The 16992-nt window shown below is 46.9% G+C and overlaps 1 pseudogene; it reads left to right on the top strand.

Moving 5' to 3' along the window:
• The first annotated feature begins 11590 nt into the window (after window positions 1–11590).
• Window positions 11591–13934, top strand: LOC108635223 (annotated as a pseudogene).
• The last annotated feature ends 3058 nt before the right edge of the window (window positions 13935–16992 follow it).

The raw sequence follows: 16992 nt of genomic DNA, 5'->3' as shown, positions 1-16992 counted from the left end.
TCATAATTTTCCTTCCAAGGAGTAAGCGTCTTTTTAATTTCATGGCTGTAATCACCATCAGCAGTGATTTTGGAGCCCCCAAAAAGAAGTTTGACACTGTTTCCACTGTTTCCCCATCTATTTCCCCATCTATTCCCATGAAGTGATGGGACCAGATGCCATGATCTAAATTCTCTGAATGTTGAGCTTTAAGCCAACTTTTTCACTCTCCTCTTTCACTTTCATCAGGAGGCTTTTTAGTTCCTCTTTCACTTTCTGACATAAAGGGTGGTTTCATCTGCATATCTGAGGTTGATATTTCTCCTGGAAATCTTGATTCCAGCTTGTGCTTCTTTCAGCCCAGCATTTCTCATGATGGACTCTGCATATAAGTTAAATAAGCAGGGTGACAATATACAGCCTTGACATACTCCTTTTCCTATTTGGAACCAGTCTGTTTGTTCCATGTCCAGTTCTAACTGTTGCTTCCTGACCTGCATACAGGTTCAAAAGGTGGGTCAGGTGGTCTGATATTCCCATCTCTTTCAGAATTTTCCACAGTTTCTTGTGATCCACACAGTCAAAGGCTTTCGCATAGCAATAAAGCAGAAATTGATGTTTTCTGGAACTCTCCTGCTTTTTTCATGATCCAGAGATGTTGGCAGTTTCATCTCTGGTTCCTCTGCCTTCTTAAAACCAGCTTGAACATCTGGAAGTTCATACTTCATGCATTGCTGAAGCCTGGCTTGGAGAATTTTGAGCATTACTCTCTACTAGCGTGTGAGATGAGTGCAATTGTGTGGTAGTTTGAGTATTCTTTGGCATTGCCCTTCTTTGGGATTCGAATGAAAACTGACCTTTTCCAGTCCTGTGGCCACTGCTGAGTTTTCCAAATTTGCTGGCATATCGAGTGCAGCACTTTCACAGCATCATCTTTCAGGATTTGAAACAGCTCAACTGGAATTCCATCACCTCCACTAGCTTTGTTCATAGTGATACTTTCTAAGGCCCACTTGACTTCACATTCCAAGATGTCTGGCTCTAGGTGAGTGATCACACCATTATGATTATCTCGGTTGTGAAGATCTTTATTTTGTACAGTTCTGTGTATTCTTGCCACCTCTTCTTAATATCTTCTGCTTCTGTTAGGTCCATACCATTTCTGTCCTTTATCAAGCCCATCTTTGCATGAAATGTTCCCTTGGTATCTCTAACTTTCTTGAAGAGATCTCCAGTCTTTCCCATTCTGTTGTTTTCCTCTATTTCTTTGCATTGATAGCTGAGGAAGGCTTTCCTATGTCTCTCTCCTTGCTATTCTTTGGAACGCTTCATTCAGATGCTTAGGTCTTTCCTTTTCTCTTTTCTATTCACTTCTCTTCTTTTCACAGCTATTTATAAGGCCTCCCCAGATAGCCATTTTGTGTTCTTGCATTTCTTTCCCATGGGGATGGTCTTGACCCCTGTCTCCTGTACAATGTCACAAGCATCTGTCCATAGTTCATCAGGCACTCTATCTATCACATCTAGTCCCTTAAATCTATTTCTCACTTCCACTGTATAATCATAAGGGACTTGATTTAGGTCATACTTGAATGGTCTAGTGGTTTCCCCTACTTTCTTCAATTTCAGTCTGAATTTGGCAATAAGGAGATCATGATATGAGCCACAGTCAGCTCCCGGTCTTGTTTTTGCTGACTGTATAGAGCTTTTCCACCTTTGGCTGCAAAGAATATAATCAATCTGATTTCAGTGTTGACCATCTGTGATGTCCATGTATAGAGTCTTCTCTTGTGTTGTTGGAAGAGGGAGTTTGCTATGACCAGTGTGTTCTCTTGGAAAACTCTATTAGCCTTTGCTCTGCTTCATTCCATACTCCAAGGCCAAATTTTCCTGTTACTCCAGGTGTTTCTTGACTTCCTACTTTTGAATTCCAGTCCTCCATAATGAAAAGGACATCTTCTTTAGGTGTTAGTTCTAGCATGTCTTGTAGGTCTTCGTAGAACCGTTCACCTTCATTCTTCAGCGTTCCTGGTTGGGGCATAGGCTTCCATTACTGTGATATTGAATGTTTGCCTTGGAAATGAACAGAGATCATTCTGTCATTTTTGATATTACATCCAAGTACTGCATTTCGGACTCTTGTGGACCATGATGGCTACTTCATTTCTTCTAAGGGATTCCTGCCCATAGCAGTAGATATAATGGTAATCTGAGTTAAATTCACCCATTCCAGTCCATTTTAGTTGCTGATTCCTAGAATGTCGATATTCACTCTTGTCATCTCCTGTTTGACCACTTCCAATTTGCCTTGATTCATGGACCTAACATTCCAGGTTCCTATGCAATATTGCTCTTTACAGAATCCAACCTTGCTTCTATCACCCGTCCACAACTGGGTGTTGTTTTTCTTTGGCTCCCCCTTCATTCTTTCTGGAGTTATTTCTCCACTGATCTCCAGTAGCATATTGGGCACCTACCGACCTGGGGAGTTCATCTTTCAGTGTCCTTTCCTTTTGCTTTTTCACACTGTTCATGGGGTTCTCAAGGCAAGAATACTGAAGTGGCTTGCCATTCCCTTCTCCAGTGGATCACATTCTGTCAGACCTCTCCACCGTGACCCCCATCTTGGGTGCCGCATGGCTTGGTTTCACTGAGTTAGACGAGGCTGTGGTCTGTGTGATCAGATTGGCTAGTTGTCTGTGATTGTGGTTTCCATCTGTCTGCCCTCTGACGCCCTCTCTTAGTGCCTACCATCTCACTTGGGTTTCTCTTACCTTGGACATGGGGTATCTCTTCACAGCTGCTCCAGCAAAGCACAGCCATTACCTTACCTTGGATGTGGGGTACCTCCTCTTGGCTATTTAATCAATAGAAATTGATAAGAGGCCAGATGAGAAATTCAGGCTAGGTTTTATTGGTGTTCCTGAAACTAGGGTCTGGCTGCTTCCCAAAAGCCATTAAAGAGGTCATGTTGATGGAAAGGAAAGTTTGCCTTGTTTTGGATGCCAGCAATGGTGAGGGAAGGGGGTAGGGGATTTCCATGGTGGTTCAGTGGTAAAGAATCTGCCCAGAATCCACCCATCAATGCAGGAGGTGTGGGTTCAATCCCTGCCTCTGAAAGATTCCTTGCAGAAGGAAATAGCAACCCACCCCAGTATTCTTGCCTGGAAAATCCCATGGACGGAGGAGTCTGGCAGGCTACAGTCCATGGGGTCACAAAGAGTCACACACTTAGCGACTAAACAACAAATGGAGGTGAGGGGGGTGTGGGAAGGATGGACATCTGTCCAAAGGCTGACTCCCCACAACTGACAATCAGTGGCAAGAACTTTTATAGACAGAGGGAGGGGCTGCATGCAGAAACAGCACAGTCAGCTCTGAGGGTAATCTCCAAATTGGTCATGGATGGTCTGACCAAAGTCCTCTTGATTGTTTCAAGTACAGTTAATCTTTGGTTCCATGGCTGGTTTGTTCTCATCTCCTTGAGGACAATTCTTGGAATTGTGGCAGCTTGTATCATGGCTACAGTCTGGCCATCATGTAGCAACTGGTGGGATTAATGTATCTATAAGACAGCTCACAGGATAGAGCTCAGAATATTATCAATAGCCCTTGAGAAGGACCTCACAGTCCTTGACTACTCTTAATGACTACATTATTGTTATTTGGTCTCCGTTGACTATTTTCCTTAGTTTTTTTTCATTTTCTCACTTCTCTGATTAAACTTAGTGTGTGGCTAAATCTTTTCCACAGACAAAAGGCAGGCTGAGGACATGGCGGGGCAAGGACCATAGGGTCCCGCTCTGTTTCATCGGAATTCTTGCTACATTTCGAGGAAAGGGAAACAAGTTCCCTTGCTCAATCCTGAGGGGGACACGCTGGTCCCTTATGGGGTGAGGGCGGGGTGGATCCATGGGTGAGGCAGAAGGCGTAGCTTAGGTGGTCTGCCCACCCGTTGGTGGTGCTGTGTGTCAGCTTATACTCACTACCTTGCTTTTGCTCCCAACACCTCAGTAGTGGGAGTTGGGGCTTGATCATTTTGTATCTTGTTGCTCATAATTGTCCCAACTGTGCATGCATGCAGCACTTTTTCTCCCTTTATAGTGTCTTTGCATTTTGATGCTTGATGAGACCTTCATCCAGGTCCCAGCCTGTTTCAGGTGTGACAGAGGAGGAGAAGAGGGAATTCTGGCTTGGACTCCCAGGTCATAAACTTTCCCACGGTCTATACTCACACCCAGAAAATGAGTTCTCAAAATAACTGAACCCCCTTCCATCTGATTTCATCAATCTAGTTAATTGGAAGAACTGTATGGAGTTAATTTCACAGTGTGTAGTGAATTAACTTCTCATCCAGACATCTAAAATGGTTCTGGTTACATGCCATCCTTGTGAGATGAATTGAGGAAATAGTCACTGAACTCAATTACTGTGCTCCATGGTTCAGATGAAGAGTGTGGTTGACACAGAGAGAGATCCTGGCCACACTGTGTGAAGAGATGGTCAACAGGGGCAGCTGCTGTCTCCATGCCTGCCAAGTTCCCATTTCTCAGCAAGAGTCCAATAAATATTTATTGAATGAATACATGTTCAGTAACTGCTTGTTTTCTAGTGTTAATGAAAATGTTATCAGTCCAGGATCATCAATAGATGGTAAAATTATGGGCTGAAATATTGTCAGGGAACAGGATATTCCTTCTTATGATAGAGGAATATTAAAATATTTCTATTATTATTACTGTTTTATAATAGAGGAATATCCCTCTATTCTAACACAGAAATGAAGTTTTAAACCCACATTTTTTTTGTCTGTGCAAATATCAGAATCAAACTCACCTTTTATTTTTATCATCATCATCATTGTGATCACTTGCTAGTCTGTATCTTATTGACATTCTGGAGACTTTGGTTTGACCTCCTTTATCCTGACTATTGAGGACTTTTTCTTCCTTAGGTGAGTTGCTGTGTGGTTTCCACTGGCTTTTTTTGAGAAGTGTGACCAGGGTAACCTTAATATTTCTTTTAGCTGGACTAAACTTGAGATGAAGCTTGAGCTCATTCCTGGCTCTAGGCCTCTGACTTCCCTTTTCTTAGAACATTTTATTTCAAAATCTTGTTGTCACTTTTTCTCTTACCAGTTTTACAACTCAGGCCTGTTTTCTCAAAGCTCTGGGAGCCATCTGTTTCTTTTTTCTCTTAAGGTGACTTATTAAGGCATTTATTACTTAAATGTGCTAGCACACTCTATGACCAAGCCCCCCAGATGAAAGGAAGAATGAGAAACTAAGACAAGCTATACACACCTAGTGGAAAAGGAATCAGTGAAGTATAATGATTTGCCAGTCTATGTGACATGAGCTTTCCTACTGTGTATTATCAAATAAGCTATAACTTCCTTTGCTGCTGTTGCTGCTGTTTAGTCCCTAAGTCATGTCCAGCTCTTTCAGACCTCATGGACTGTAGCCAGCTAGGCTCCTATATCCAAGGGATTTCACAGGGAAGAATTTTGGAGTGGCATCTATTTACAGATTTTTGTTTTTTGGTTGCCCTGGGTCTATGTTTCTGTGTGCAGGCTTTCTCCAGCTGCAGCTAGCAGGGGCTCCTCTCTAGTTGCAGTGCTTGGGCTTCTTACTCAGGTGGCTTCTCTTGCTGTGGAGCACTGGCCTTAGGCACGTGGGGTTCAGTAGTCACGGAATTGGTTTGGCAGTTATGGCCTGCAGGCTCTAGAGTGTGGGCCTTGGGAGCCATCTCTTTGAATCTGAAGTATTAAAGGAGATAGTACTGGCATCTCCCAGTCTCTGTAGGAGGGTAGGAGCCTATATTTGGCTCCCAAGTAGCTCAGCTGGTAAGGAATCCACCTGCAAGGCAGGAGACCCTGGTTCGATTCCTGGATTGGGAAGACCCTTGGAGGAGGGCCTGGCAACTCACTCCAGTATTCTTGCCTGGAGAATTCCTGTGGACAGAGGAGCCTGGAGGGCTATAGTACGTGGAGTCACAAAGAGTCAGACAGGACTGAGCAACTAGGCACAGCACAGCACAGGAGCCTATACTAGTCGGCTGGTCCTGCCATACAGAGGACCACAGACTGGATGGCTTACACAACAAACACAGGTTTTTCTACAGTTCTGTAGGGAGGAAGTCCAAGATCATGGTGCTGGAGGGTTTGTATCTTCATAAGATCAATGTATCTTATTTCTTGATGCATTTCAAACTTGAAGACAATACAACATTTTCATCATGTAGTTCAGTAACTAATGGTCTTTTCTTCCTTTGAATCTGTACTGTTTCCCCATGTCACCTTGAACTTCTAATTTAATGAATATTGCTGCATTTTCTTTAATGGACTGTATTAATTTTTTAGTTTTAATATTTAAAGGTTAAGGTTTAAAATTTAGTTTCCCCGGATAGAAATTAAGATGCATCATTTTTAGTTTCTGGCTGTGCCATGAGGCATTTAGGATCTTGTTCCTTAACCAGGGATCAAACTCCTACCCCTAGCAGTCTAAGCATGGAGTCTTTACCACTGGACCACCAGGGAAGCCCCCCGACCACCATTTATATATATATATATATTTATATATATAGATATTATAAATATATTTTATATTTACCTTTTATCTCAGTAAGAGATAAATGATCACTAAAGGGAGTCTCCCCAACTGCATAAATAGTACAAATTGAAGAGCTCCGGTCCATGGATGGAAATGAAGAAAGAACATAAGATAAAAATAGACATCAGGAATCTAGACAGCCTTTCATTACCGTCCCTTTTGATTGTTGTTGTTAGTGTTAGTCCCGTTCAGAATGATCATCTCCAATACATTTTTAGGGATATATCAACCAGGCTCCCCTCTAATTTTCAGAAAACGATAGGGACCTCAGCTCCAGAATTCTCCCAGAGGACTCATGAACGTGATGTTAGCAAGACCACAGTCATAGGAGAGAAAAACCTCTCCATCCACCTGCCCTTGAACCTCACACCATGGCTGTCCAGGTCTGGGCTGAGGACTGATGGTGAAATTATAGGAAAGAGAGTGAGCATGTGTGAAGGCAAATCACAGTGAGGGTGAGGTTGGGAGAAAAAGACCCATAGGCCTCCTCCCCCAGTTATGTGAGAGTGGAGTAGGGCTGCAGGGCTGGCTGACAGAGCTGACAGCCCTGTCTATGCCCCCTACCCAAAACACACCCTAGTTACTGGCTGAGGAAGAGGAGGAAGCCTTGATCAGGCAAAAAACACGGCCCTGGATATGCCTATCTCCAGTCTGTTCAAAAGCTCCACACCTAGCATGAACTGACACAATTTTTTCCAGAGGTGGCCAGGCCAGCTCAGAAGGAGAGGCCTAAACACAGAGGACTTTGAGAATGTCTCTGAGTGTCGTGAGGAGAGATGAGGAGCCTTTGGGGGCTGCTCCTGAGGAAGCAGGATCACAGTGGGGGAGAATGAGAACAGAACCCAAAGCTGGGGAAGGGAGAGTTCACAATTAGGGGGACAGGACTTAGCAAGGCCAAGGAGATGCTGCTGATCTCCCACTAGGATGGGTCTTGGAAGCCTGGAGAAAGGCCTGGCCCAGCTGGCATGAAACAGAAAGTCCAGAACTTCTGAGGCAGGTGGGAGAGGAGGGGATCCAAGGCTCAAGAAGTGAATCTGCCAGGGCGGACACGGTATGAAAGGGCAGGAACGTGTGCAGTCCGCCAGCTCCATGGGAAAGCCTGATGGACTCCACGGAGCCCGAGAGGAAAGCGCGGATGAGAAACATGTCCAACAGCACCAATGAGATCTGCCGGGGACTTGAAACCTGGGATCTGTGGACCTTTGCTCTAGTGCTTGCACCTGGACAATGATCTCCTCCAGTAACAAAATACAAAGAAATTATAAGGGGCTGAAAATAACTGCATGCATGCCAAGTCGGGGTTAATTATGAATGAAAAGATAAAAAACCCAACTGGAAAAGCAGGGTATGGGTATGATCCCTGCACAGGGCACTGCCACAACAGTGGGCAGGCCACCTAAGCCATCCTTCAGGTCCTAACCCTTGGCTTGCCCCTACCCTCACCCCATATAAGGGGCCAGCCTGCCCCCCCCACCCTTCCCCTTGAGGAATGAGCAAGGAGACCCCTTGTGCATGCTCGCGCGCTCACACTGCAGCACGTGTCCCAGGGAAGCCTCGCCTGGATTTCTTATCTGGCCTCTTATCCACTTCTATGATTAAGGTTCTGTTCCTGCCCTCCAAGAGTCTATTTACCCAGTCCTGTGTATGTTCTGGCAGCTCTTTGTGGGATTAATGGCGACCTCCGCCAAGAGAATTTATGCCATACCCATGTCTGCAGCACCAAGCCATACCCAAGTCTGCCGAACCCAGAGCCCCAGCCCCTGTGGCATCATTGACTCAATGGGCATGAGTTTGAGTAAACACTGTGAGTTGGATATGGACAGGGAGGCCTGGCATGCTGCAGTCCATGGGGTCGCAAAGAGTCGGACACGACTGAGCGACTGAATGAACTGAACTGAATGAACTGATTGATTAAGGAGGCCAAGAAGCCTGGTCGTTAACATACTCTGTGGCAACCATGAAGGGCTACTGTCCCTTTTCTGCCAGAGCATCTGGGCATCTCTGTGACCTCAGGGTGCAACTTCCCCGTGGTGACAAGTGGCCGCCTGAACCTTGGCTCAGAGTCACCAGGTTTGGTTGGTCTGCCTTCCTGGCCCCTGGGGGCCTCAGGGCCCTCATTCAGGCATCACACTCCCCTCACCCTTTGTCCCTTTCCCTCATCTATTATCTCTCCACTTCTCCTCTCTCTTTCTTATCCTTCTGAGAGAGTGGACTCGGCAAGTACAGCATCACTCCTCTCAACTTAGGAGACAAAGCTCCTTCTGGCTGTCAATGGCTCACTTTGATGGGTGACAAGCTGGTGGGAGAGGCCCACCTCATACCCTGCAGGTCTTGGTCCAGCAGGTTCTGCCTCATAGGAGATTTGTGAGAATGATACAGGTTCAAACCTCTTATTAGGTAGTGGTTGGACGTCTGATCATACCGATTTTCTCACTTCTATTTTCCTGCCGCCAAGAGAAGTTCCGTTGGGAACTCAGTGAACTGGCAGATTTCTCTATATGCTGGTTTACACGTGGGTGAGAATCCCACCTCTGGGCTGCAGGCCCACAGCCGATGTACAAGGGGCTGGTTTCTGGGCTTGATCACCCCAGTGGGCAGTGGACAGGGTGCTCCCTCCTTCACTGGCCCTTTCTGGAAGCCTGCAGGTTGGTGCCTGAATAAATAGACACCTGCAGAGTGCAGGGGTTGAAAAGGCAATGGCTTCCTTTTCCGTTTTTCAGTCTTTCTGTCCCTCCTCCCTTTTGCTCCCCTTTGGTCCTCATACCTCACTCCTGTCCTTTTGCATCCAAGAGACTTCCTGCTGGGTCACCTTTCACCACCACTTGTTTGCTTTGTGTTCCCACCTCAGGCTTGAGGTTCTCACTGGCCCCTTGCAGAAGGGCCAGCTGAGAGAAGACTTGGGCTGGGCTGGACAAAATGCCCCAGAGGCCACTTCCCAGTAAGACCCTCTCTTTGTTTCTTATTTGTTAATTTTCTGTCATTGGTAGGTTCTCTCAGTCAGTGAATTTAAAAGCATCTTTGTTTTATGTACTTTTCTCTGCCAATTGCTCCTACAAAGCTCTGCTACAATTGTGGGCATGGGTTACTCCTTGTTCAGTCACTCAGTCATGTCTGACTCTGGGACCCCATGGACTGCAGCAAACCAGGCTTCCTTGTCCTTCACCATCTCCTGGAGCTTGCTCACACTCATGTTGATTGAGTCAGTGATGCCATCCAACCATCTCGTCCCCTGTCATCCCCTTCTCCTCCTGCCTTCAATCTTTCCCAGCATCTTTCCCAGGTCTTTCCAATGAGTCATCTCTTTGCATCAGGTGGCCAGTGTACTGGAGCTTCAACTTCAGCATCAGTCCTTCCAATGAATATTCAGGACTGATTTCCTTTAAGATTGACTGGTTTGATTTCCTTGCTGTCCAAGGGACTCTCAAGAGTCTTCCCCAACACCACAGCTCAAAAACATCAATCCTTCAGTTCTCAGCCTTCTTATGGTCCAACTCTCACGTTGATACATGACTACTGAAAAAATCATAGCTTTGACTATAGGGACCTTTGTTGGGAAAGTGATGTCTCTGCTTTTTAGTATGCTGTCTAGGTTTATCATAGCTTTTCTTCCAAGGAGCAAGCATCTTTCAATTTCATGGCTGCAGTCACTGTTCACAATCATTTCGGGAAGGCTTTAAAAACAAAACAAACAAAAAAGGGAGCTTCCATTTCTCCCTTCAAAATGTAAGTCTTTCGCCTGGGTTCTCAGGAACCATCTGATCCATCTGTGGTCCCCCAGAGGGAGGGGGATAAAACAGCATTTTTAAAACCGAAGCAGTAAAACAAGGAGATTACTGGTTCTGTCTTTAAATGAAAATGATTTTGTAACTGAGCTGGATTTAATTGGGTTAAGGGAAAGTAAGTACTATATAAATAAACTCTCAGAAATATCAATAAAGCTCACCAGAACACATTTCTGACACCAGGGACGACCCTGAGTCAGAAAGATTGGCCAGAGATGACCCAGAAACTAACTCCATCACCAGAGACCCTGAGACTACAAGCCATGTGGCAGAGCAGTACTCCTGGGTTCCCTTACTCTGCTGCTCTCCACCCTGTAGCCCCTTCCCAAAAAAAGCCTCTTGACTTGTCAGCATGCGTGTCTCCTGGATCCAATAATTTCCCAATGTTAGACCAAAAGCCCCCTCTCAGACCCTGCAAGGAGTCGCCCTTTCTGTAACAGATGGCGACTCTGGTGGGATTTCCTCACTGCGACTGATGCCCTGACCATTCAGGTACTTAGGGACAAGCTTGTCCGCTGACTGACCCGACCCAGTGGCCCGAACAAGAATTTTCTTTTGTTCCTTGTCTCCTCCCAACTCAGATAACTGGCTTGAGTGCCCCTGATCTGATAAGGAACAAGAACTTAAAGACTGATAAGGGACAAGGTGAGAAACAAGAGCCTTAAGTTCAATGGCTCAGTCGTGTCCGACTCTTTGCGACCCCATGGACTGCAAGCCCATCACCAACTCCCGGATTTTACTCAAACTCACGTCCATCGAGTCGGTGATGCCTTCCAACCATCTCATCCTCTGTCATCCCTTTCTCCTACCGACTTCAATCCTTGCCAGCATCAGGGTCTTTTCCAATGAGTCAGTTCTTCTTATCAGGTGGCCAAAGTATTGGCGTCTCAGCTTCAGCAACAAGAACTAGGCGGTCTCCTATCACCATTGCAAGCTGGCGCAGCGCATAAGCAAGTGGGCAGAGGAGTACACACGGAAGCCGGGATAGAAAGGGAGAGAACTGTTAGGATGCCCCGCCCAGCCCCAGCGGCGCGGGGGTTCCTAGTTGTTACTGCTAGAAAACCTGGGGTGGGGGCTGAGGGCAGAGGGGCGGGCCAGGCAGTCCTGGCAGGAGCGGAGGTCCAGAGTGCAGCTGTGGGTTAGCGGGAGAGGATCGCGGGTTCTGGCTTGGCAGCCTCACACTCCTGAAAAATTGGGATCCAGGTGGCAAAGGGAGAGATGGGTGGCTCCCAAGACCAGTGTCGTTTTGCTTTCGATGGTCTTGTTCAGCGGAACGTCCAGCGGTGAGTGCGGGGATGACCCTGCGCGGGGCGTGGCGGGGGAACGCGCGGAGGTTGGATGGTTATGAGCCGGGAAGGGGATGGGGCGGTGTCCGCGGGGTTTCGGCGAATCTTTTTACAGGGTGGCGCCGCGCCCCCCACCTCTTTCCCTTCCCTGGCCCATTTAGTCCTCGGAGTCTCCTCCCGGCTTCTTGCCGGCTCTCCGGGCCAGAACAAGGGTGACCTGGATGAAGTAGTAAATGCCGGGAATTTGGGAAGTGACGCTGGGAGAAGAGGGGGCCGGGACGCGGCAGGAAATAGGGTTGAAACCCCCCAAGGGTCCAGACTGCCCCTGGGAAGTGGGAGCCCTGGAGCCGGGCCGTTTGGGACAGTCGGCCATCCTGTGGAGGAGACCCAGACCCGCCCGAAAAGCACACCCTCCCGCCCCGACCTGTGCAACAGAGACCCTTCTGGTCCTCCATCTTCCGGCCCTTGAAGGACCAGTGCTCTTTCCCGGCCGTAAGTTATAAATGCAGAGCGGACACGAGTGCCCAGGAGGAGGCGGCGGCGCACTCCCGGCCTAACCGTTCTTGAGTGCTCTTGTCGGAGCGGTAGCTGCTGACTGCATCCCCGACCCCAGGGCTTTGCGTCACGGCTCCACCCCAGCCCCAGGGCTCCACCCCCGGCACCAGCGCTCCACCCCCGGGCCCCGGGCTCCACCCTCGGCCACCCGGCTCCTCGGCAGGGCTCCAACCGTGGTCCCGGGCTCCACCCCCAGCCCCCGGGCCTCACCCGCGACCCCAGGGCCGGTGCGAGCCTCTTCCTGAGCAGGGACCAGGTGCCTGGGCCATTGGTCTAGATGCAGAACTTTTTTAGTAGAGAAGTGGCCTTGTTGGGCACCACGTCTGTCCTTTAACCCAGCGAAACAGATGTCCTGCCTTTCACTTGGCCTGCAGAGTCCAAGTTGAATATAAGCAGGTTTCCAAGTAGACAACTTCGTGGACCTGCCCCGGGTCAGCATTTCTGCTTGGTGGGGGTGGGGCGTGCGAGGGGCACGGGGTGGGGGGACTTCCACGCACTATATTGGCTCTAGCTTTCCTTTTCTGCAAAGTAGATGATGAGGTTATGAGACTAGATGCAGCTCAACTTGACAGTAAATTCTTCAAAAACTTCCCTTCTTCAGAAATTTGAAAGGAACGAAAATGTGCTACAAAAAACTTCGGTCTTAGACAAAGCCAGTAGCAGAACTGTTTATGATCCTGTTCATGCAGCTCCAGCTACTTCTACCCATGTGTTTTATATCAGCGCGGGGGTTTGCCGTGCAGTTATATTTCTTGTAGTAACAATATTAGCTGTTTTGCACCTTCATAATATGACAAGAATTGAACTGCAAGACAGCATCAGTGTCCAGTAGTTCCCAAAGATGGTCTCAGTCATGTCCCAGATGACTCAGTATCTGAGAGGAGACACACCCAACAGTGGTACTTCCATCCCGTTATCCTACCTTGTGGCTGGGTAGAGGAGTGTTTTGAGAAGTGCCATTCTTTTAGAGGCCAGAGCAAAGGTGAAGGATATCGAAATGTCCAAGGAGAGGATAACTCTATCCACGGAGAGGATGTAGTCCAAGAAGGTAGTTTAGGGCGTATTTTCCATGGGATTTATTTAGATGAAAAAGATCCAAATAAAGAACAGCAATCGATTGTAAAAACAGAGATTAAGCTTCTGAAATTCAGGTGACAATGATTCTCACTGAACATTGCAAGCTATGAGATCTTCATCACAGAAATCTTCCTCCTGTTTCCCCTGTGTGTATAGAAGATAGAGAAAACCCCTGGTGATATTGCCTTACATGAATTGGGAGAATCGTAAATAGTTTTCACAGCATTGTAAATTGTGTGTCTGTGTGTGTATTAGCCAGTCAGTCCTGTCCAACTCTTGCCACCCCATGGCCTGTAGCCCGCCAAGCTCTTCTGTCCAAGGAATTCTTCAGGCAAGAATAATGGAGTGGGTGGCCATTCCCTTCTCCAGGTGATCTTTCCAACCCAGGGATAAAACTCAGGTCTCCTGAATTGCAGGCAGATTCTTTACTGTCTGAGCCACCAGGGGAGCCTGCAGCTCAAATTAGTAGAGGCCAATAATCCGCAGGCAATTTCTCAACAGGACCTGGTCCACAAGGTCAGAGTGCCTGTGGAATGGATTACCTGGTCAGAAGAAAAGTCCTCCACAAAGACCTGGCTGCTAGGAGCTCTGCCATTGATGACTGCCTCAAGTTAAGAGTACAGACAGCTGCTCTCGAGAATCTTGTACCCATGGACTCTCACTGTGTGGGTACAATGAAAAAGTGGGATCGATGGATGGCTCATAAACTTCTGGTTAACAATGAGGTCTCCAGACTTCCCTGGTGATCCAGTCACTAAATTCCCACACTCCCAGTAAAGGGGCCTGGTTCGATCCTCGGTCGGGGAACTGGATCCCACATGCTACAACTAAGAAGTCAGCATGTTGCAACTGAGAGTCTTCATGCTGCAAGAAGATCCCAAGTGCCACAACTAAGACCCAATACAACCAAAATATATATATATATTAAAAAAATAATTTTTTTAGTTCTCTAGTGCTAGTGATGTGTGGGCCTTCAGAGTGATAGTGTAGGAGTTCATAGCTCTGGGTCAAATACCCTACACGGATGTCGACTCTTTAGAGATATGAAGGAAGGTTTTCAAATACCCCAGCCTACCAACTGTCCTGATGAACCATTTGCTGTGATGCCTTGTGCTGGGCCTCAGATTCGGAGGAGAAACCCAGTTCCAGCAGCTGGCCCAGTGGCTCACAGGGTTCCATGCAGCCCTGGGGCCTGTGTCTGACTGTCTTCTCACAGTCCGCCAACATCAGGGGGAAGGTGCCTGCTGAGGCCCACTTGGAGCCAGGCAGTCACATATATCACCCAGCACCACAGAAGCACATTGTCTTCCAGAACACTGTGCCTTAGGAATGCCATAGCATCTGAACTTTCTAAGACAGACTTAATAATGTGGAATATTTTCTAGATATCACTTTCATTAGGTTGAACTGAAAATGTTTGTATAAATGTTTTGACCAAGAAATTTTTTAAACAGTGTTATAAATAATTTTTAAAATTGTTCCGACACAAATACTTTGGACTAGCTTAGTGCCAAGTGCTTTTTAGTTTTTACTTCATCCAAGTAATGTAGTTGATTCACCCTTGAATGTGCCGGGCTTAGTTGCTCAGTTGTGTCCAACTATTTGCAACCCCGTGGACTATACAGTGCGTGAAGTTCTCCAGGTTGAATACTGGAATGGGTAGCCTTTCCCTTCTCTAGGGGATCTTCCCAACCCAGGGATTGAACCTAGGTCCCACATTGCAGGTGGATTCTTTACCATCTAAGGCACCAGGGAAGCTCAAGAATACTGGAGTGGGTAGCCTCTCCCTTTTCCAGGGGATCTTTCTGACCCAGGAATTGAGCTGGGGTCTCCTGCATTGCAGGTGGATTCATTACCTGCTGAGCCACCAGGGAAACCCTTAAGTTTCTTTCTTCTTTTTTTTTTTTTTTAATATTTATCACTAGTCTTGGGAATTATTTGTCTATAAGATGAAATACTTTGTCTTAGGAAAAGAAAAATGAAAAAAATGCTCTAGCCTTGTACAGGAAAAAGCAGTGTTGGAGGAAGAAAACTTAAAAGCTAGAAGGAAAAAAAGAGAAAAATACAATAGAAACAGAAACTACTCTTTCATGGAAAGTTGCCTTTTTAAATTTTTTTAATACAGAGGAGTTCTGCCTTCTTACTTTGGTGAAAGTAGGAGAGGAATTTACTGAAACATCTTAAATTTGGCAGATCCTAGCATTTCTCAGTGCCAGAAGTGGATTTGGGTCAGGTCAATAGTAAATAATCCCTTTTACTGCACCTAGAACAGTCCTATCAGAGAAGGCAATGGCACCCCACTCCAGTACTCTTGCCTGGAAAATCCCATGGATGGAGGAGGCTGGTAGGCTGCAGTCCATGGGATCACGAAGAGTCGGACACGACTGAGTGACTTCACTTTCACTTTTCACTTTCATGCATTGGACAAGGAAATGGCAACCCACTCCAGTGTTCTTGCCTGGAGAATCCCAGGGACGGGGGAGCCTGGTGGGCTGCCGTCTATGGGGTCGCACAGAGTCGGACACGACTGAAGCGACTTAGCAGCAGCAGTAGCAGTAGCAGCAGAACAGTCCTATGCACAGAATGGGTGCCTGCGTTGTGTTGTGTAGGAAAAAAAGTAAACAGATTTGTGCTTATCTTCAAGGCTGGCTTAAGTATAAAATGGATTTTTTAAAACACTTGAAAAAATTAAAGAATTCAATTTTTTTTTAATTACATATGCATCATGAGGAAGGGCTCAATGCTATCCACTGATCAGCGCCTCCCTGGAGTTAAAGCTCCTCCCAGACAGCTCAGACTGTTACTAGTTGAAGCTGGTTATGACCCAGATCCTACCACCTATGAAGGTAACAAGTGGTTGAAAAGGACAAGTTGGTTTGCTCAGGAGCCCCGGGAAAATAGTGACCTAATGTCCTCAGACTGCCTCCAAGTTTCCAGGTTAGAAAAGGGGCAGAGGTGGCTGCTGCAGGGCGCATCAGGTCTTGAGCACAGTCAGGTTGGTTGGCACAAGGCGAATGTTTGAGCACCACCAAGCTTATGGTTTCAACCAGTCTGGGGGGTCTGCGTGCTTGCAGTTTTTATGTGCTGGGGGTCTGCTTCCTGTAGAAACAACTTGAGGCTTGTGTCAGCTCTTTGTTATCTTTCAGGGAACTGGGAATTTCATGACACTGCTATGTGGCTGGTCACAGTCTAAATTGTTACCAGTTTCCCAGCCTAAGGAGTATTCCTTTCTCCATCTTCACATGTTCTAATCCTTAACTCTTAAACCACCATTTTGAGACTCACAGGAGGCCTGGCTGACTAAAACTTTTCTACAAACAAGAGCAGAGAGACCATGGGGGACAGGTCTTTCCCACTAAGGCGCCCTAGAGCCTTTTGGTTACAAGACCATTTATTACCCATTTTTCCATGGTCCCAAGAAGCCCAGGGCCTCCAACAGCTTCCTGTCTCTTGAAGGAGAGTCTAACATGCCCTCTCTCAACTGGCATCTTATCCCTTTCTGATAACTCACGCCAGCAAAACCCCCGACCTGGCCCCCAGGACCTAACTTAGGAGGGACGGGAACAGGGTTTCCCAGAGTGTGACAGCAGGGCTCGAGGGTGAGGCTGGCATCCCCACTTCTACCCTTTGGTCCCACATTCATAGATCATAGTGTACTAAGGAATTGGGACACGCAGAGACTATGGATGGTTTATTGATTAA

This window comes from Capra hircus, unplaced genomic scaffold (genome assembly GCF_001704415.2).
Source record: "Capra hircus breed San Clemente unplaced genomic scaffold, ASM170441v1, whole genome shotgun sequence".
Lineage (NCBI taxonomy): Eukaryota > Metazoa > Chordata > Mammalia > Artiodactyla > Bovidae > Capra > Capra hircus.
This window is presented reverse-complemented; position numbering and strand designations above follow the sequence as displayed.